Below are 17,924 nucleotides of genomic sequence, written 5' to 3'. Positions count from 1 at the left end.
CAGACAAACTTTCCTAACACTTTTTAATAAGCATTTCAAACACTTTGCAGAACGTGCCCTTTTCTTTACTGGTATGCGTAAGTTTCTTTTTTTCCTTCCCACAAAAAAGTGACAATCAGTGTTTAAATTTTCATTTCATTAGGTTAAAATATGTCAGTTTAATGAGATTTTGCTGAGATCAGAGAAATAAAGGCAAAAACACTGAATAGAAACTGTAGGGCTTTTAAAATAGCACAGTTATTGTCAAGATCTTACAGGAAAAAAAACATTTTAATGAAGCAGATCTCGGGAATATTGCACATATTGAAATATATTTACAAATACTTCTTTAAGACTGGTGAAACATTTATCTTAATTTTATTTGAAAGAAAGATCAAACTTTTTTTAACTCAATGGGATTATTAAAAAGTAGTTGAAGATCTATCTCCTTGAAATATCAAATTTAATGAACACATCTGGCAGTCATTTTCATTCATTGTCAACTTCATTCCACTGAAAAGATGGGTTTACCACATCATCTGCAGGACTGGAATGCCACAGATATGCAGCAAACCCTGGCTTCTTGAGGGCACTTGACCTCCTCCACAGAAGGTAAAGAGTGCTGTGTTTGTGTAGCAATAGCATAAGAAAAGTTATGTCCAGGTCTGAGACTGCCACAGTTGTCCTTCCTAAGCCATTGTAAAGTGCAACCTTCCAGCCACAAATTAGTCTAGCAAGGCTGCATGTTGATGAACACTTTAAAATTAAAATAATGCTAGCTATAGTACTCATTTATACCACATTCTCCAAATAGGTTAATAAAGTAATTTTTACACCATTTTCAAAATAATAGTTTTTGATAATTCACTTCCCATGCTCTTGGCTCCTGAATATAAAAAGGAGGCCCTCCAAAAAGCCTTAGCACAGGCAGAGAATGAATGAATATGTATCATTTAATTTGCTTGGAGAAAGTGCCTGCAGCCAAGGAAAACTCCAGAAAGCATGGAGCAACTTTGTGCACGTGGTCATAGCTTGCACAGCATCCAGTTCAAGAGACTAAAAAAAGAGAAGTTTAATTGCCCTGGGTAGACAGAGCTGTATTTTATGGAAGAAGTCTGGAAGCACATCAATCTTCCCTCATATGTTTCTAGTTATTGTCTTTACTGTGTAAAAAAAACTGTCGAGTTCTTTTGGCTATTGAGAACTCTCTACCTTTCCTGTCAAGCAGCAAAACCTAAAAATATTTCAAAATATACTCTATTTATCTCTGTTCTTCTTTAAACTGTACAGGAGCATGGAGAAACACTTATGAATCACCTTTAATGAGATGCAGAGCATTGTAAGTGTATGCATACACGTCAACTGCATCAGCCTCATTAAGATTTAAAAATGTTTCTTTCTGTTGAAGAAAATTAAAATTATGAGGTTACCTGATGAAAGACTTAAAACTGAAGCATGATAATTAATGTGGAGGTGGCTCCTTGCTAAACTTTTTGTGCTGCTCCTGGAATTTAAACACTGACTCCCAATTACAAACACAGCACGTATTCAGTGGGTATTAACGCAAGGCAACATTGCAAAGGTTTTTAATTTCTTCATCCCCTGCTTGTCCAGATAACCTGGAGGACTTTTCCTTTTTTTTGTTTGGTTTTTTTTTTTTCCTTTTTTAAATTTTTATATTTATTTTTACTGAAGTCCCCACACTGTCATTTTGGGCAAGCACTATACGCTGCCAGCCAACCTTACCATTTTGTTGGTGTCATTTTTTGGCATCAAACTTGTTGGTTATTCTGCAGTCCTTCACAGAGGAACTGTCACATCCAATTTCTTTTGTCACACAAAATACTTCTTTTAGTCTTTCCTTGTCCAGAATAATCAAAGAAAAGATCATGTAGTATACTCTATTTTGAGGGTTAGGTTGAATTTCTTTTGTATTTTCAAAGTCAAATAAGGACTGTGTGCTGAAATAAAGTTCATGACTCAGCAAATATGTTGTGCACTGATCTTTAAATGGAAAGACAACTCTGGCACAACTCCCCTGGTTATCAAGTGATTTTGTAGTAGATTGCATTCATTAAGTGCCTCACATATATCTAAAGATATTAATCAAAAATTCACACTTTTTTTGTTTGTTCTTGCTGTGTAACCATTTCCTCAAGAATTCCTGCAGCTCTCCATTCATGTTTCTTCAGTTTTCTAGTTATAAAGCATTAAATAGGCCAGACCCTCCTCAAATCCCATTTCTCTGAGGTGCCAAATAGAAAGTACCAAACTCTCCACTGCTAATCCAAGTACACATTGCTTGTCCAGAAACTGAGATTAACAAAAATAAACTGTGAAATTACTTTATTTTTTAAAAATTAATATGTAATAGATGATTTAGTTATAATAGTATGATGTAAAAGCCTAAAAATGATCATGGCCTAAAAAAGCCATTTTAATTGAACTCTGTAATAGAAGCCAGTTCAGAACTACAAGTTCACATAAGGTTTGGAGGAACTCTGGCCAAAAAAATGAAACAACATTATAATTTCTAAGCAAACACAATCCCAATCAAAGATTTCAGGGTAAAAAACATGTTACATAGTAGAGGCAAAGAAAAATGGAATTTCAAGTGGTTTCTGTTGTTTAAGACTGGGCTAGAAAGATTCAAACATTTTTTTGTTGAAATTGTGAAGGGCTTTCATTTCAAAACCGACTTCTGCATAACAACAATTTATTTTACATATAGGGGTTGATGAACAGGTTTTTATTCCTAGATTTATTAATTCATTTAGAAGGGAGGTAAAATAGTCTTGAAAATACACTTTATTCTACAAAAAGACAAGTTAGTGTTTCAGCAAAGAGAAGGCTTTCTGCCTTCTGGAATACAGTGTCCCAAATTGTTTCATCCATCGTGGTCACAAATTTCTAGCTGCTTCTAGATGAACTGTGAAAGCCTCCAGACCACAGCAGTCCTCACTAATGTCATAAAGTGCTTCTAATGGAATAGTAGAAAAGCTTCATTATTCTATGGAATATTATATTCTATGGAATATAATATCTATGGACTTGAATTAGGCAGAGGCACTCCGGTGGTGGCCTGCAGCATCCCCGAGGAGTGCTGCTCTGTATTGCTGTCACTTCCCTGGTGCCTTTTCCCCAGCTACTTGGCTCCTGTGCAGGAAGAAGTGATTCTTCCAGGCTAATCTGCCATGGGATGTAATGAAAATCTATGCCATTTTGATCTTTGGGGAACAGGAGAACTTTTCAATATAGGATTTTAGAAGACATTAAAGGGAGTGGGCAGCTTGCTTTACTTTTTTTTCTTTTTTTAATCACTTATTTTAGAAACTTCAGTTTTCTTACAGCAGAAAAAGAAAAGTTATGCTGACTCTACTTTGCTCCTTTTTAGTTGTACATTTCCATGCTGCTAGATTTCTTATTTTCTAGACCTTTCTTCCTGTCTCCTTGACTTCACCTTCTTCCTAATCTGATAACAGTGACTCATGCAGAAGAAAGCATATCATGCTAAGATAAAAGTTCATTGTGTTGCCAAGGAATTTAGGTTGGAAGTTTGGATTCCTATGACTATGAAAACTTGATACCAGAGAAGACTTTCTTTAGTAGGAATAAATGTAGAGCTCTAGGCCCTTAGTGGTAAATGGAAGAAAACAGGAGACAGAAGGGACGTGCTGAAAGACAGAGTTGGAAAGACAATAGAATGAACTCTTCCTTTCCATAGATGCTATCTGGAAACCATTTCAAGTTCCTGCTGTTTAGAACACATTCAGAACACATTTAGAACATATTCATGGATAGCATTCCAGACATGGGTTCTGGTATTAAAACATTATTGTTTGCTACTTTACTACAGAAAATTACAGAACATGAAATTACTCTTGCATAAATTGGTGTTGGTAGTATCACTCCAAAGGATTCTGGCTGCCAGCTGGAGTGAAGATGAAACAGCATTTCTCTATTAACTGCTATAGCACATTAGCAGTGTTTAATTAGTATGTGTCATATCACCAATCCACATTTCAGGACATCAGGCAGGCATCCCAGACTGACATGAGTACCTTCCCTTCTGCACACAATCAGTCCTTAACAACAGAGAGGCAGTTCTAATGGTGCCTAGCAAATTCCTGATGCAGGGACTACAGATTTGAGGAAAATGACAGTGACTTTAAGGATGTTGCTGCACTTCTGGATGAAGAATGCTTATTATACAAAAGGGTTTTTTTAATATGGAATTCGGTTTTAAACAGTAACTGCTAGATGTATATTCTCTTGGCTTTAAGAGTTACTTGCTTTATTCAATGTAGAGAAAAGACTGAAAACACATAAATTTTCAAAGTTATCCATAGTTTGCTTAGTTTTTACCAAATACCAGGAAGATAAAAGCCATACTACAGCAATAAGGTGATCTAACATATGCTACACAGATTAAGCACCTGTGCAAATTTCACTGGTGGTTCAGCTGTTGGCATTTTTCTTGCCTGTCCAAATATATAACCTTAATATTAACAAGTGGTTGTGTGACCTCCAGCTAAGCCCAGACCTCAAAGGAATGAGGGTGCAGGGAAATGTTTTGCCTTACTCAGTACAATGGGAAGACTAACAAAATCTGATAATAACGTGTTTACATAGTTTGGAATCACAAGCCACATGCACAAGCCCCTCTTGCTTTTTACTGTCCCCCAGATAATGTGCCCTGTTGATTCCAGTGCTGCATGAAAGGAGTTCAAGGTTTAGAGGGTCAGTGACAGTAAAAGATTATAACCTGATGATAAAAATAAAGTGCTATATAAAGTAATAGACAGCCCAATGCATAAAATTTGTGAGAATAGCTCAAGAAACACTCTAGCACTAGAATGTGTATGGAAAAAAATAGTGGGCCATTCTGTAGCTAGACAGCTCTATACTTTCCCTCTATCTGGATTTTTCTGTTGTCAGGTTGATTAATGGAATGCCTTCACATTAATCTGCTCTTGGATATCTTAAATCTCAACAAGTCCAATTCTTGTTCTCGCCACCAAGATTTCCAGTAGATTTCTTCTAGCATGTCAGAATGACAGATCAGTTCCTACAGCCAACCTTGCAAAGGGCTCATGATTGTTTTCAGACTCATGTACTCACCCTGGAGGTCCTCTGTACAAAGGCTTCCACAGTTTTGGGTCATTTAAAAATGTGTGTTGAGTAAAGGTGTCATTTCCATACTCGAGGAAGCTTTGGAGCAGTGTTTAAGGCCACATTCTGAATTTTATATCATTTTATATTATCTATTCTCATATTCAGAAGTCATTGCAATAAAGCCTAAGTAGCTCAATCCAGCGCACACTTGATGTATTTTATTTATGTGGTTGAAAAGCCACATAAAGTTATTTATGAGGTGGTTTTATTATTTTTTCTTTCGAAAGTTTCAAGCTCTCACTGGCAAGAAAGCAACATTATCAGTACATGTTTTTAATCCAGTTGCAAAATGCTGCTGGTTTGAAGTTCGTGTACAATAATCACTTTCACTGTTTAAAGAGAGAATTTTAGAAAAAAAAAAGCACAACTGAAATCCCTTACATAAGGTCAAAATAAACTAATTCTTACACTCACTGTGCACTTTTGTCTGCAATAGTGAGCTCAATCTGGCTCCAGTGTAGCTGTATTGGTAATGTTGCTTTATTATAATTGTCATGAGCCTTGCACTGAATGAGTGAATTTATGAGGAAGCAATGAGGTGGCAGATTAATCAACCACTTGGGAGAGATCCTGCCTCTGCTCCACACTGTGCCTTCATCATACTCCAAAGTTTGTGACACTGGATCACAAATCTGGGGGCAGGAGGAAGAATGGAAGAGGATATTTGTGATCTTTTATTTAAGTTTGAGGGCATGAGAGGAGATCCTTAGTAGGAAATGTTCCATATTCTTTGCTGTCCTGATTGGTTTACCCAGTCTGCAACCAGAACATGATACAAACAAAAAGTTTAAACCATGCAGATATTCCAAGCAATCAGATCAAAAGTAATCCAAGACAGAAGAAAACTAAAGAACTAAAAAAAAAGCTTATATTAATTACAAGCAAGACATTCTATAAATTAAAGCTTAGGTTTCCTGGTCAGCTCCACACATGTGTCTAGAAATTACTACCACATTTAAACCCCATCTACTGCCTAAGATCCATGCAAAGCAACTTAAGGTACCTGTCAATTACACACAGAACTAATGGCATTAATATACAAGTGTAGAAATCAACTTTTTGTAAATAAATAGTAAGTAAATGTATTTACAAAAATATTTCTCATTTTTATCATCTCAGGAAGGTAATCTGCTTTGCCAGCTGTAGCTACCAGCCAGGTACAAGAGATGTTTTTGCAAGCTCTCCTTCCTTCTAGAGCACAGGAAGGCTTTTCCCTCCATTCCAGTCAATACCAGCTACTGGCCTGTTTTCCTAGAAGCATGATTTTACAGTACAAATTTGAGTTTCGTACATAGTGAAGGGCACTTCTCTCCAGCTGAGATCAGAAAAGTTCCTCAGAAAACAATCTGGTTAAAATCACATCCTTTTCCTGCCTGGTTTTCTGACCTGTCCAACGCCTTTCAGCTCATGCAGTTATAATTCCCAATGATATAGTGAGGAGCACAGAGCAGGCCTCCCTGCCATGCATTTACCAAATGCTTTAGTTGAATCTACCTCTCAAAGCTATCTATATGCTTCAACATGATTAAATGTTTGTTTTGAGAAGGTAACAACTTTACCTCTTAAATGTTGTTTGTTTTGGTTTTTTTTTTCAGCAATGGTCTCGAAACAATCAAAAGCTATAGCTAGTAAAAGTGTACCAACCCAAACAGAACCCCCCCAAAAAGGATGCATCTGTCTGGACCCCATCCTGTAGGGAGTGTTTGGGGCTCTCAGCAGTACCAGGGCTTGGTGCAGAAGACACCTGCGTGTGGTGCAAACTGGTGAATGATCTTCTCTGTCTGGTGGCCAAGCTTAAGGGGGAAGTAGAAAGACTAAGGAGCATTAGGGAAAGAGAAAGGGAAATAGATTGGTGGATTTTCACTCTTCCATCCCTGAGAGAAGCCCACCAGGAGTCGGAGGACTCCCATGCCTCCTACCATCAGGCAGAAGGAGGAGACCTAGGTGATGAAGGGGAGGGAAAATGCATCCCTACTCGGGGAGTTAATAAAAATTCCTCCCGACCCCCATCACCTACCCAGGTGCCACTCCAGAATAGCTGTGAGGCCCTGGATGCAGAAGGTCAGCCAGATGACATCAAAGAAAATAATCTCTCTGGGGAGCCTCCCAGTTACACTTTGTCTGTCAGACTACTTCTAGCACTAAAATAGAAGAAGGGTAGTTGCAGTGGGTGACTCCCTTCTGAGGGGAAGAGAGGACCCCATATGTAGACTGGACCCATCCCACAGGATGCTGCCTTCCTGGGGCCTGGGAAATGCATGTCACCAGGAGACTCCCTGGGCTGATTGAGCCTCTGGTTATTACCCACTGCTGATGCTCCAGGCTGGCAGTGATGAGATTGAAAAGAGCAGCAGGACAATTAAAGGGACTTCAGGGCTCTGGGTTGACTGGTTGATGGATGGGGCAGGGGCACAGGTGGTGTTCTCCCCAGTCCCTTCAGTGGCAGGGACAAATGATGAAAGGAGCAGGAGAACCCACATTATCAAGGGTTTAAGGGCTGGTGCCATCAGCAAAATTTTGGGTTCTTTGATCAGCACCTGGCCTGCTGCAGCCAGATGGGCTCCTTCTATCTATCAAGGGAAAAAGGATCCTAGACCGTGAATTGGTGAAACTGATTGAAAGGGCTTTAAACTAGGTTTGAAGGGGAATGAGGATGCAACTGGGCTCTCCAGAAAAAGCCCAAGGGTGGTAAAAGCCAGAGTCAGGGGTGATCAGTCAGCAGCCCAGCTGAGGTGCATGTACACTAATGCACACAGCATGGGCTACAAACAAGAGGAGCTGGAAGGCACGGGGCAACAGCAAAGCTGTTGTCACCATCAGGGAAATGTGGTGGGATGACTCACACGGCTGGAATGCTGCACTGGATGGCCACAAGCTCTTCAGAAGAGACAGGAGAAGGAGAAGAGGTGGAGGGGTGACTCTGTGTATTAGGGAGGCTCTCAGTGCCATGGAAATTGAGATTAATGATGATAAGTTTGATAATGATGATGATAATGATGGGTAAGAATCAGGGTGAAGCCAACAAGGCCAACATCCTGGCGGGAGTCTGGCATCGTCCACCAAACCAGGCAGAAGAGTTGGATGAATTGTTGTAACAGCAGCTGGAGGATGTTTCTGGATTACCAGCCCTTGTTCTTGTAGGCGACTTTAGCCTGCCAGATATCCACTGGTAACTCAGCACAGCAGAGAAGAGGCAGTCTAGGAGATTCCTGGAGTGTATGAAGGACAACTCCTTGTCACAGCTGGTGAGAAAGCCTACCAGGAGAGGTACTGCACTAGAACTGCTGTTTGCAAACAGAGAAGGTTGGGGCACAGTGATCATGAAATTATGGAGTTTTCAATTTTTGGTTACACAAGGCAGGGCACTAATAAAACTTCTATAGTGGACTTCCAGAGGGCAGACTTTGGCCTATTCAAGAGATTTGTTCTGTGAGTTTCTTGGGAAGCAGCCCTTAAAAACAAAGGAATCCAGGAAGGATGGGCATGTTTCAAAACAGAAATCTTGAAGGCACAGGAACAGAGTGTCTCTATGTGCTGAAAGGTGAGACAACAAGGAAAACAATGAGCCAGGATGGACAAGGAGCAAGGAACTAAGGGGAAAAAAAAGAGGATGTATTACCTTTGGACAGAGGGTCAGGTATCTCAGGAAATGCTTAAGGGAGTTGATAGGTCATGTAGGAAAAAAATCAGAGATGCAAAAGCCCAGTTAGAACTCACTCTCGTCATTTCTGTGAAGGACAATAAATTATATTTTTAAATACATTAATGGCAAAAGGAAGGGCAAGGACAACCTCCATTGTGTTAGATGTGGGGGGGAATTAAATAATTAAAGATGAGGAAAAGTTTGAGGTTCTTAACACCTTCTTTCCCTCAATTTTCAGCAGAAAGACAGGCTGTACTCAGGACAACTGTCCTCCTGGGCTTGTCGATGGTGTGAGGGAGCAGAATGGCCCCCCTGCTGTCCAGGAGGAAGCAGTCAGAGAAGTGCTGAGCCTCTGAGATGCTCACAGCTCTGTGGGACCGGATGGGATCCATCCCAGGGTGATGAGGGAGCTGGCACAGGAGCTCACCAAGCTGCTCTCCATCCTTCCCCATCAGCCCTGGCTCACTGGGGAGGTCCCAGATGACTGGAAGCTGCCCAGTGGGATGCCCACCCACAGAGTGGCTGGAAGGAGGATCCAGGAAAGGGGATTGTGTCCACCATGAGTAGATTTGCAGATGAGTCCACCATGAGATGATTTGCAGACTGAATGTGGCACTCAGTGCCGTGGTTTAGATAAGGAGGTGTTGGGTCATAGGGTGGACCTGATGATCTCAAAGGTCTTTTCCAGCCTAATTCATTCTGGGATTCTGTGAATACTGTTAAATTGCAGATGTTCCTATATTAAACGTGAAACTGCCTCTACAGTTCTGTTCAGGTTGAAATCACCGTTGATGTGCCCAGTTTTCATTCATTAGTATTAGCTTCAATGTGCAAATAAATAAGTTATAAGTATTAATTATGGTGTAAATAAATCTTAGATATCAGTTCCCCATTTTACACTATTTAACTTATGAACACTAATACATTATCTAGTACCAATACTGAAACTCAATTTAATTTAAATTTTATTGATTTGTTTGGATACACTGCTTCCTCACATTCTCCAAAAAGTGAAAACTGGTACTCTTTATAGAAGTTCCTCACGTGAAAAAACCTGATGGAGAAGGAAAATATTTCCCAACTTTCATTCTGAAAAGTGGTTGAGACTTTGCATGGAGACTTCTCTCTCATCTGTTTAACAGGACACAGAATGTTTAAATGAGAACATCTGCAGCTTTCTTTCAATACTCTGGGGAAAGCATGAAAAGCAATATGTTACAGTAAGAGCAGAAGCAATGGGGATTCTTTCTTTGCAACTCAGTCAAAATATGCTGCATGTAGGCATATTTAATTTTTTAAAATTAAATTACTTAGAATTCTTAAAGAAACCAGCTGTTGTTGCTGTATCTGTGCTTGAAAATCCTCTGAGTCTAGCAGTTGGAAGCTTACATACTTATTGCATTAATTTAGATGACTGTGAACATTTCCCATAGAATAATTGTGCTGCATAATGCATGACTATTCATTCTCTAGTAATGTCAGTTGAAAGAAAGGAACAAGAGAGGGAAAGAAGCAGGGTGGGGGGGTTGGTGGGGTTTTTTTGGGTTTTGGTGGGGTTTTTTTTGTGGGGGGTTGTTTTTTGTTTGGTTGTTTTTTGTTTTGTTTGGGGGTTTTTAGAGGGTTTTTTTGTGCACTTGGAAATTTATAAAGTCCAAGAGTGTTAGTGCTGCTTTCATAAGGCTTAAGTTAACAGGCCTAGGTCTCTGAACAATCCTCAGTGGTAAATCCTTTGGTTTACATTAGCCACAGAATCCCATTTTTTTATAGTCTGGGTCTAATTACTTCCAAAATGGACGTCTGTTTTGAAAAAGGACACAGAACAAACCAGTACCCAAACTGCGGATTCATCATCTCCCTAACCATCATTAACTTCCTGAGGGACCTTAGTTTCCAAGGTGATATTAAACCTAGGAAACAGCTCAATAGATGCACTTGATTTTGGTACTCTTGAAGCAGAAGCAAGTTTTCTGGGGAAAAAACATCTCCTGAATATTAACCTTATCTCTGCCCTTTTCTTATTGTCTCCCAGTTTTCCTTCTGGAGCTTTTGAAAATAGTAGCTTCCTAAGGATATTGTGAAATACGGAGAGTGGGATCCCAAAAGAGGTGGCCATTTGCAGAAGCTACAATTTTCTCCAGAAGTCAAGGCCAAGAAACTTCTAGTCCCTCTCTCCTCCCACTCAGTTCTGTCTCCAAGCACTCAAACTAATCACAGCAGAACTCACAGAAACCTGTCCTTCATTTCTTGTTGATCAGAATGTTTTATTTTGGTGAAGTCCAACACAGCTGGGTGTAGAAGGTCTGTCTAGAAGAGTTTCCTAACATGCCATACATACCATAATTATTATAAAGGCTAATAAGGAGAAGGAGAATGTTCACTGAACTGCCCATTTATAAGAGCAAGCTCAGTTTCATCTAAGTCCCTATGCTGTACAGCCATCTAGAAGTTCCTTGTCCCTGTTGTCATACCATCCCTAGGGATATCTACATTGAAAGGTTTAAGACAAGACACTTAAAATACCTGAATTGCTACAGAGAGATTCTACTTGACCTTTTTATGAATAACACAAGATCTCCTGGCAGACATTATGCAGTGGAAAACAACCCCAGGTTTTTAGACCACATCAGGAGAAGGAAGGTGCAGATGCAGGCCTCTTGGCAGGTCTTCCCATTCAAAAAGAAGGTATCAACACCTTGGAAATCCATTAAAGCATCCCAGTGCTGGTGTAAATGTGGAGAATGGTTCATAGACAAGAGCATAGATGACACTGACACCCAGTGTGGAGTTTTCCTCCTCTCAACCTCAATGCTCCAAAACCTGTCCAATGTGAAGGTGTAATTAAACTATGCCTTAAAATCTGTGAACAACTGTGAACTACACCTTTAAAAAGAGCTTCAGTTTCCCAGCTGAGGGTTTTCTTTTCTTTAATCCAACATACTAAGTGTTTTACCCTGGCTGACCTGAGAATCAGATAGCATTAGCAAACACCATGGGATCTCATCCACATCAATATCCCCCACAACTCTCAGTAGAAATGTAACAGCAGTGAACTTTATGTGTACCACTGATGCTGGTTTAAGTAAATTAACTGAAGTAAACCTCTACCAGAATAAACTTTGGGGGTCTAAAGAAGTGAAGTGGAGGTACTCCTAACAGGAGCAGAGAAACTGAAAGAAGTAAGAGAGAAGAATCAATTAGGCTGAAAGACTGACTTGTTCTATGTGAGAACATGGCAAAATGGATTAAAACCATCTTTCTGCCAAGGAGCAACATAAGAACAAAATCTGGACAACTTTTCAAAAAACCTTTGCAAAGCACTCTAGATTCAAATACAAGTAAATTCTCATGCCATACAGGTAGTTCTTACTTCTCATTGTCTTTAATCAGAGCATAAGGCTGTAAGAAAAATGTGGCACAGTGATTCATGCCATGGGTCAAATATGGCCAGGCTAATATAGCAGAATAAAAGAGTCACTGAGAAAAAAAACTATAAAAATTTGAATATATTGTATAAATTGTGGTGAATGCAGCCAGTGAAAAGAAGAGAAACAGAAATTGAAGATCTAATTAAAGTGAATTAAAAATCGACATTTTTGCATCAAACTGCTTTAACTCCTAACAACATACACTCAAGAGGAAAAAAGCCTGTACTGGCTCCTTGTATGCAGGTTTGTCAGTTGTTTTATTTGAACAGAGATGGCAAGGAGATTCTGAAGAATTAGAGACCTGTCAGCTCTAACTATCAATAGGTAGAGACCTGAAAGTCATCTTCCTATTGAGATTTTCAACAATAAATGGCTTTTCTCTAATCAGTCTGCTTTTGAAGACAAACATGATTCTACCAGTATATGTAATATTTAGAAACCACAACTAAGGTTTCCCTTGATGACAATAGTAACAAGTATGGATTTAAGCACTACAAAACCTTTCTGCCTGTGATAAATGTGAAGATGAGCAGGACTGAAACAGCCATAAGAAACAGTCATGAACTCAAGTGACAGCAGGAATAAAATGACCACACTGTATAAAAGAAAAGTATGTGAAGTAGTCAAGAATGAAATAACAACCCACATCAAGCAGGGTTGTGTTCACCACAAACAAATAATGTACTCACCACACACAAAAAACGAAGATCATTAAAGAGAAATTACTACCTGACCCAGCACAACACTTAGGACTGCAGAAGAGTCTACAAAGTAGAGAAATAAAAGGTCTCATACATGAGATTCTGGAGTATATTCAGAGGAAATGGAAAACATAATCAGAAATAGTTTTTAAAAATATATTCTCCTGAACAGAGGGTCTACCACTATAATATGTCATAAAGAATAACCTGGCAGTAGGAAAAAAATGAAATCTTTCATTATTTCACTACTTCAGCATTTCTCCTCATGTCCATTACCTTTACAACTCTTCTGTGAGTTACGACTGTTTTGGTGACATTAATCTTTTCCCTCTCTGCTTTGCATATTTATTTTTCTTTGAAGATTTTTTCAATTCATTGAGTAACCATAAAGGAAGTTGTTCTTCAGGAATTTCTCCTTTTTTGTGCTAGTACAATTTTTTATGTGAAATCATCAAATATGAGTAAAAGTCTTTAATTTTGTATAGTGATTGTTCAAAATTGCTTTAATTCTTGGATACCGAGCTCTGTCCACATGAATGATATCCAAATATCCAAATAAAATTTTCATGTCTTATTCCACAAGATATCTAATACTCCCCTTTCAGGTTAGGAGTGCCCAAGATGAATTTTTATTTTTAAAAGATCAACATGGGAACTAATCACAGAATTTCTCTGTAAAAACCAATCCACAGTTCACCATGATGTTTATAACCAAATTGACTATTTTCACTGGAGCAATGGATTAGCTGGCCTCCAGAGTGAATTTCCTTTCCTTTTAAGGTAGTGGTACCCAGGATTAGAAGCCTACCATTTTCTCCTTTCAGTTTACTACTTGTACATATCACTTTCATTCATATAGCATATAAATTGCAAATCTAGAGATGAGCATTAGGAAAAATTTCTCAAGTGGATTTCAATGTTTCTATTGTTTCTTTTAAGAACACTTTAGAGCTTAAAAAAGGCGCAAATCCAATTTCAGGTCACACATCAGCCTACCCATGTGACTTAATTGCCTCCTGATGGATAGAGGGAAATATTTGATCTGTAAATTCTCCCCTTACACATAACTTCAAAGGGAGCACTCCATAGTCTGTGCCTCTCATAAGTCTGGGTGTCAGTGCATTAGTCAGTGGAAGGAATTCTGCCAGTTCTGCCTTTATTCTTGCAAAGGAAGAATCATAAGTTTCCTGGTGCAACACAGCTACAAGAGAGTTGGATTGTTCTTTAAACATTAAAAATAAAACTGCTATTTTTTCCCCTCCCACAGGAGCTGAATAGATGATGCTTGACTGAGGGTGTCAAAAGGCCTTTTCAACCAGTGAGCCTTTCTGAACCTGAATTTAAATGCTTTTTGAGGAAAGGGAAAATGGTTGTTTTAATAGACTTCTCACACTTCAAATTCTGCCATCAAACCTTGATAACCTTCAGAGGAATTCACTGAAAGATGCAGCTACTGCAGTGGGGTGACAAAAATGGGTATGAATATTTTTGCCATAGTGCTGTTATCTGATTTTTCAATCACTAGTCATGTCTATTAGCCTTTTCTATTTATTTTCTAAATACTTCCCGTGATCAAAATGAAACAAAAATCATGTTCCAGTTTTCATAGGGCTGAACAAAACATGCAAAGTTCCAATGCTATCATTAATGCACTGGTTTTGCAATATTAAAAAATCCCAGCATGAACAATTAAGCTTCTGATTCTACTGTGACATTATCAAATAAAAACACTTCAAATTCCTTCTCACTCCCAATGCAAAGACTATGGAACCTGATCTGCTATCAATAAAGTTTCCCAATTGCCACGTAATTCTAAGATACAAATGACATTGGATGTAAAAGTCCATAAATAATTGTGATAAAAAGCCACTGTTCCTGTACATCTGGGTTCTCTCACTGATATTTTGAAGTGTCAAGGGCATTAAATTTAATTCCTGGCTCTTTGTATGCACAATAAAGATTTAGATAACCGATCTCTTTTAAATCAGCAATATACAGGCACTCATCTGCAGCCTCTCTGTAAATCAAGCAATGAGACTCAGCCAGTTATAAATCTAAGACAGAAACTCCAAATAGCAGACCAGAAATTGTCACTTACACAATACAAGCAGGAGGCATAAATTATTTCTCTCTATGCAAACAGGCAATTAAAAGAAAAAATTAAGTAATGATTTTCAAATTATTTTTGCTCAAGTGCAAGACAAATTAGGATTTTGGAAAGAGGGTGGTCCACATTTGAAGGATTTTAGTACGGTCCCACTCAGCAAAATACTTCACAGTCCATAATCTGGTTCTGGAATGGAGCAAATGCCCAAGATTTTACACACAGAAAAAGAAAGAATCTGGGCACATACTTCACTTCAGCTGGGATTTACACATTTAGTAAATGTCCAGCAGAAACATCACATGACTGTAGCAGCTGAGAAAACATTTTTCCAACCACCCTCATGTCAGAGTCAAAGCAAAGTGAAGGGCAGAAAAAATATAATTAAAATCACCCTCTGCAGTTTGCAAGAGCTCGTTTATTGGAGCCTCCAAACTTTCTGCCAAGGGTAGGTGGGGGTCTTTCTAGTGGACTTCTTGCATTTTACACTTCAAACAGCACAAGAGTTTTTTAGATTTCTAAGGGGTTTTGGGTTTTTTTTTCTAAAGTTGATCCCAACTTTATATAAAGCTATTTATTGTGACTGGCTATGTTTCACACTCAGAATAATTATTAAATTATTATTAGTAAAGACTGAACATGAAAAGAATACAGTACTGAGTGTAAGGTATCTTGCCTCCTGAGAATGATAGGGAGCTGAAACTACGGCAAAACTAACTAGCAGACTGCTTGAAATGACAAAACACAAAACTTCTTCACCAACTTTTGCAGTGTAGATGATGTAAAGGAAGTGTTTGAGTCTCCAAGAGCATGTCACAAAGATGATGTGTGTGGTATTTCCCTGTTGTACAGAGCTTGACACTAAACAGGTCCCTGCTCTTCAGCCAAGAAATAAAAACATTGAAACGCACCAGTACAGAAGATTTGCAGCATAAGAACCTAGAAAGCAATTTCTGATTTTTCCCCCTAAGGATACATAAAATGAAACAAAGCAGAAACAGAAAATTACAAAAGTGTATTTGGATAAGATATTTTTGATTGTGTTTTTTACACAATTCACATATCGCAAAGTCAACTTTGACATTGTAGTGCTGCCATATTTCAACTTCAGTCGTCCATTTTAAACAGTGGGCTTTGATATTCCTATGTGTTAATTAGTGATAGAAATCACAGGAGCTGAAATTAATCATTTATCAAGTACTTTTAGCCCTAACTCAAGAAATGTTGGATTGAGGCTTGCCAACACTGTTTGATAAAGATTAAAGTAGCAGTGACATGGCAAGTGCTTAGTGTTGGGAATACATTCCTTGTGATGTCTAACTCAACTAAATTTGGAGTATGGAGCAACTTACTCTTCTGCCTTGGAAATGTGAACATAGGATACATTAACAATAATAAGGTAGGAGCTCATTAATACATTGTTAGCAAATTAACCATAATAAGGTATGATCGGGCATCCTAGTGCATAATCCCAAAACAACAGCTTACCTTCAAGTATCATAGCTGCAGTCTCATAAATCAGTGGAAGAACAGCAAGAAACAAGGCAACAGAGTCTGGGTTTGGGGAGGTTTTTGTGGTGGTGATTTTAAAAATTTTTTTAAGCTTAGAATTTAAGGAAGGAAATTAAGGAGTAAGAACTATTTTGGTGCCTGCTTTGACATATAACATGCGACAAGGATAAAGTCAGGTATTCCAAATGAGAAGACAGTTGGATTAAATCAGAACTGAGAGCCAGCCCAAAAGTTACTTGGTTAAAAAGATGAGGTGGTAGGTGCAGTCATAACTTTCCTCTCCCATGTTTCTGCTGAGAAGTGTGTTAAGATCTTGTTTGCATAGGTGCACTTAGCTTTTCATTTCTTCTTACTTTATTTTAGCTGCAATTCTGCATTGCCAAAAATGGCTTTTTACAGCAAAGGGCCGTTTGTTAATCCTCCTATTTAAAAAGAAACATACAGAGAGCTCAGCTGTCTCTAGCACTAGCTCATGATTTATTTTACAAGCAGTTTCACACAGCTCTTTACTAAACAGACATTCTTTGTGCTTTATTACCAGTTTGTTCCATTGAGTCATGCTCTCTGCGGGATGTTGTGTCTATATTTTATTTCACTCTAGCCATTAATTACCTTCTGGGCCCTGTATCATGTGTCTCTCAGTCTCATTTATTACAACGGTGCCTGCTAGTGTTGCTAGTCCAGGGGCTGTCAGTATTTCCATTAGAAAGCCCATCTCTCAGGGGTTTATAAGTCAGCTGTAAAGCTTTACTCCTGGCTGATGGCTGGCATACATGGCCACAGCCAGAAGGGTTCTTTCTTTTCTTTCTTAAATTGAACTAGGGAAAAAAAAACCCTCAATGTTTTTAAGTCATAGAATCAGCCATGAGTTTTGACTCCATGTTTTCAAAACTCAGAAACAGCTTTATTTCTTTAAACTGAGTTTTGCAGGCTGTTTGCTGATAGTGTAAGCCAGTGCTTGGGAGTTTGGCTGTTTTCAAAGGATTCAAGTCGTCCCTCCATATCCTTTTCCATCACTGAACTTCCTTACACAACACCTTGCCTCTGCCTAACAGGTCTGGAGTCTGCTCTTCTGAAGCTGCTGCAGTCTGAAACAGCCTTTGAATATTCCTGCAGATATGTGCCCTTCCATTTGAGTCCAGTAACAAACAAATTGCTCTCCTCTGCCTATATCTCTACAATCATCGCACTACTTGCAGTTAATATCTCTATATGCCCATTTTTGCCCCATCCCAGGAAGTGTTAAAGGCCAGGTTGGATGGGGCTGTGAGCATTCTGGTCTAGTGGATGGTGTCCCTGACCATGGCAGGGGTTTGAAACAGGGTGATCTTTAAGGTCCCTTCCAACACCACCCATTCTGTTTCCATGAGTTTGAGCACAACTGG

This window comes from Fringilla coelebs, assembly GCF_963513975.1.
Source record: "Fringilla coelebs genome assembly, chromosome: 4".
Classification (NCBI taxonomy): Eukaryota; Metazoa; Chordata; class Aves; order Passeriformes; family Fringillidae; genus Fringilla; species Fringilla coelebs.
Note: the sequence above shows the minus strand (reverse complement) of the source record.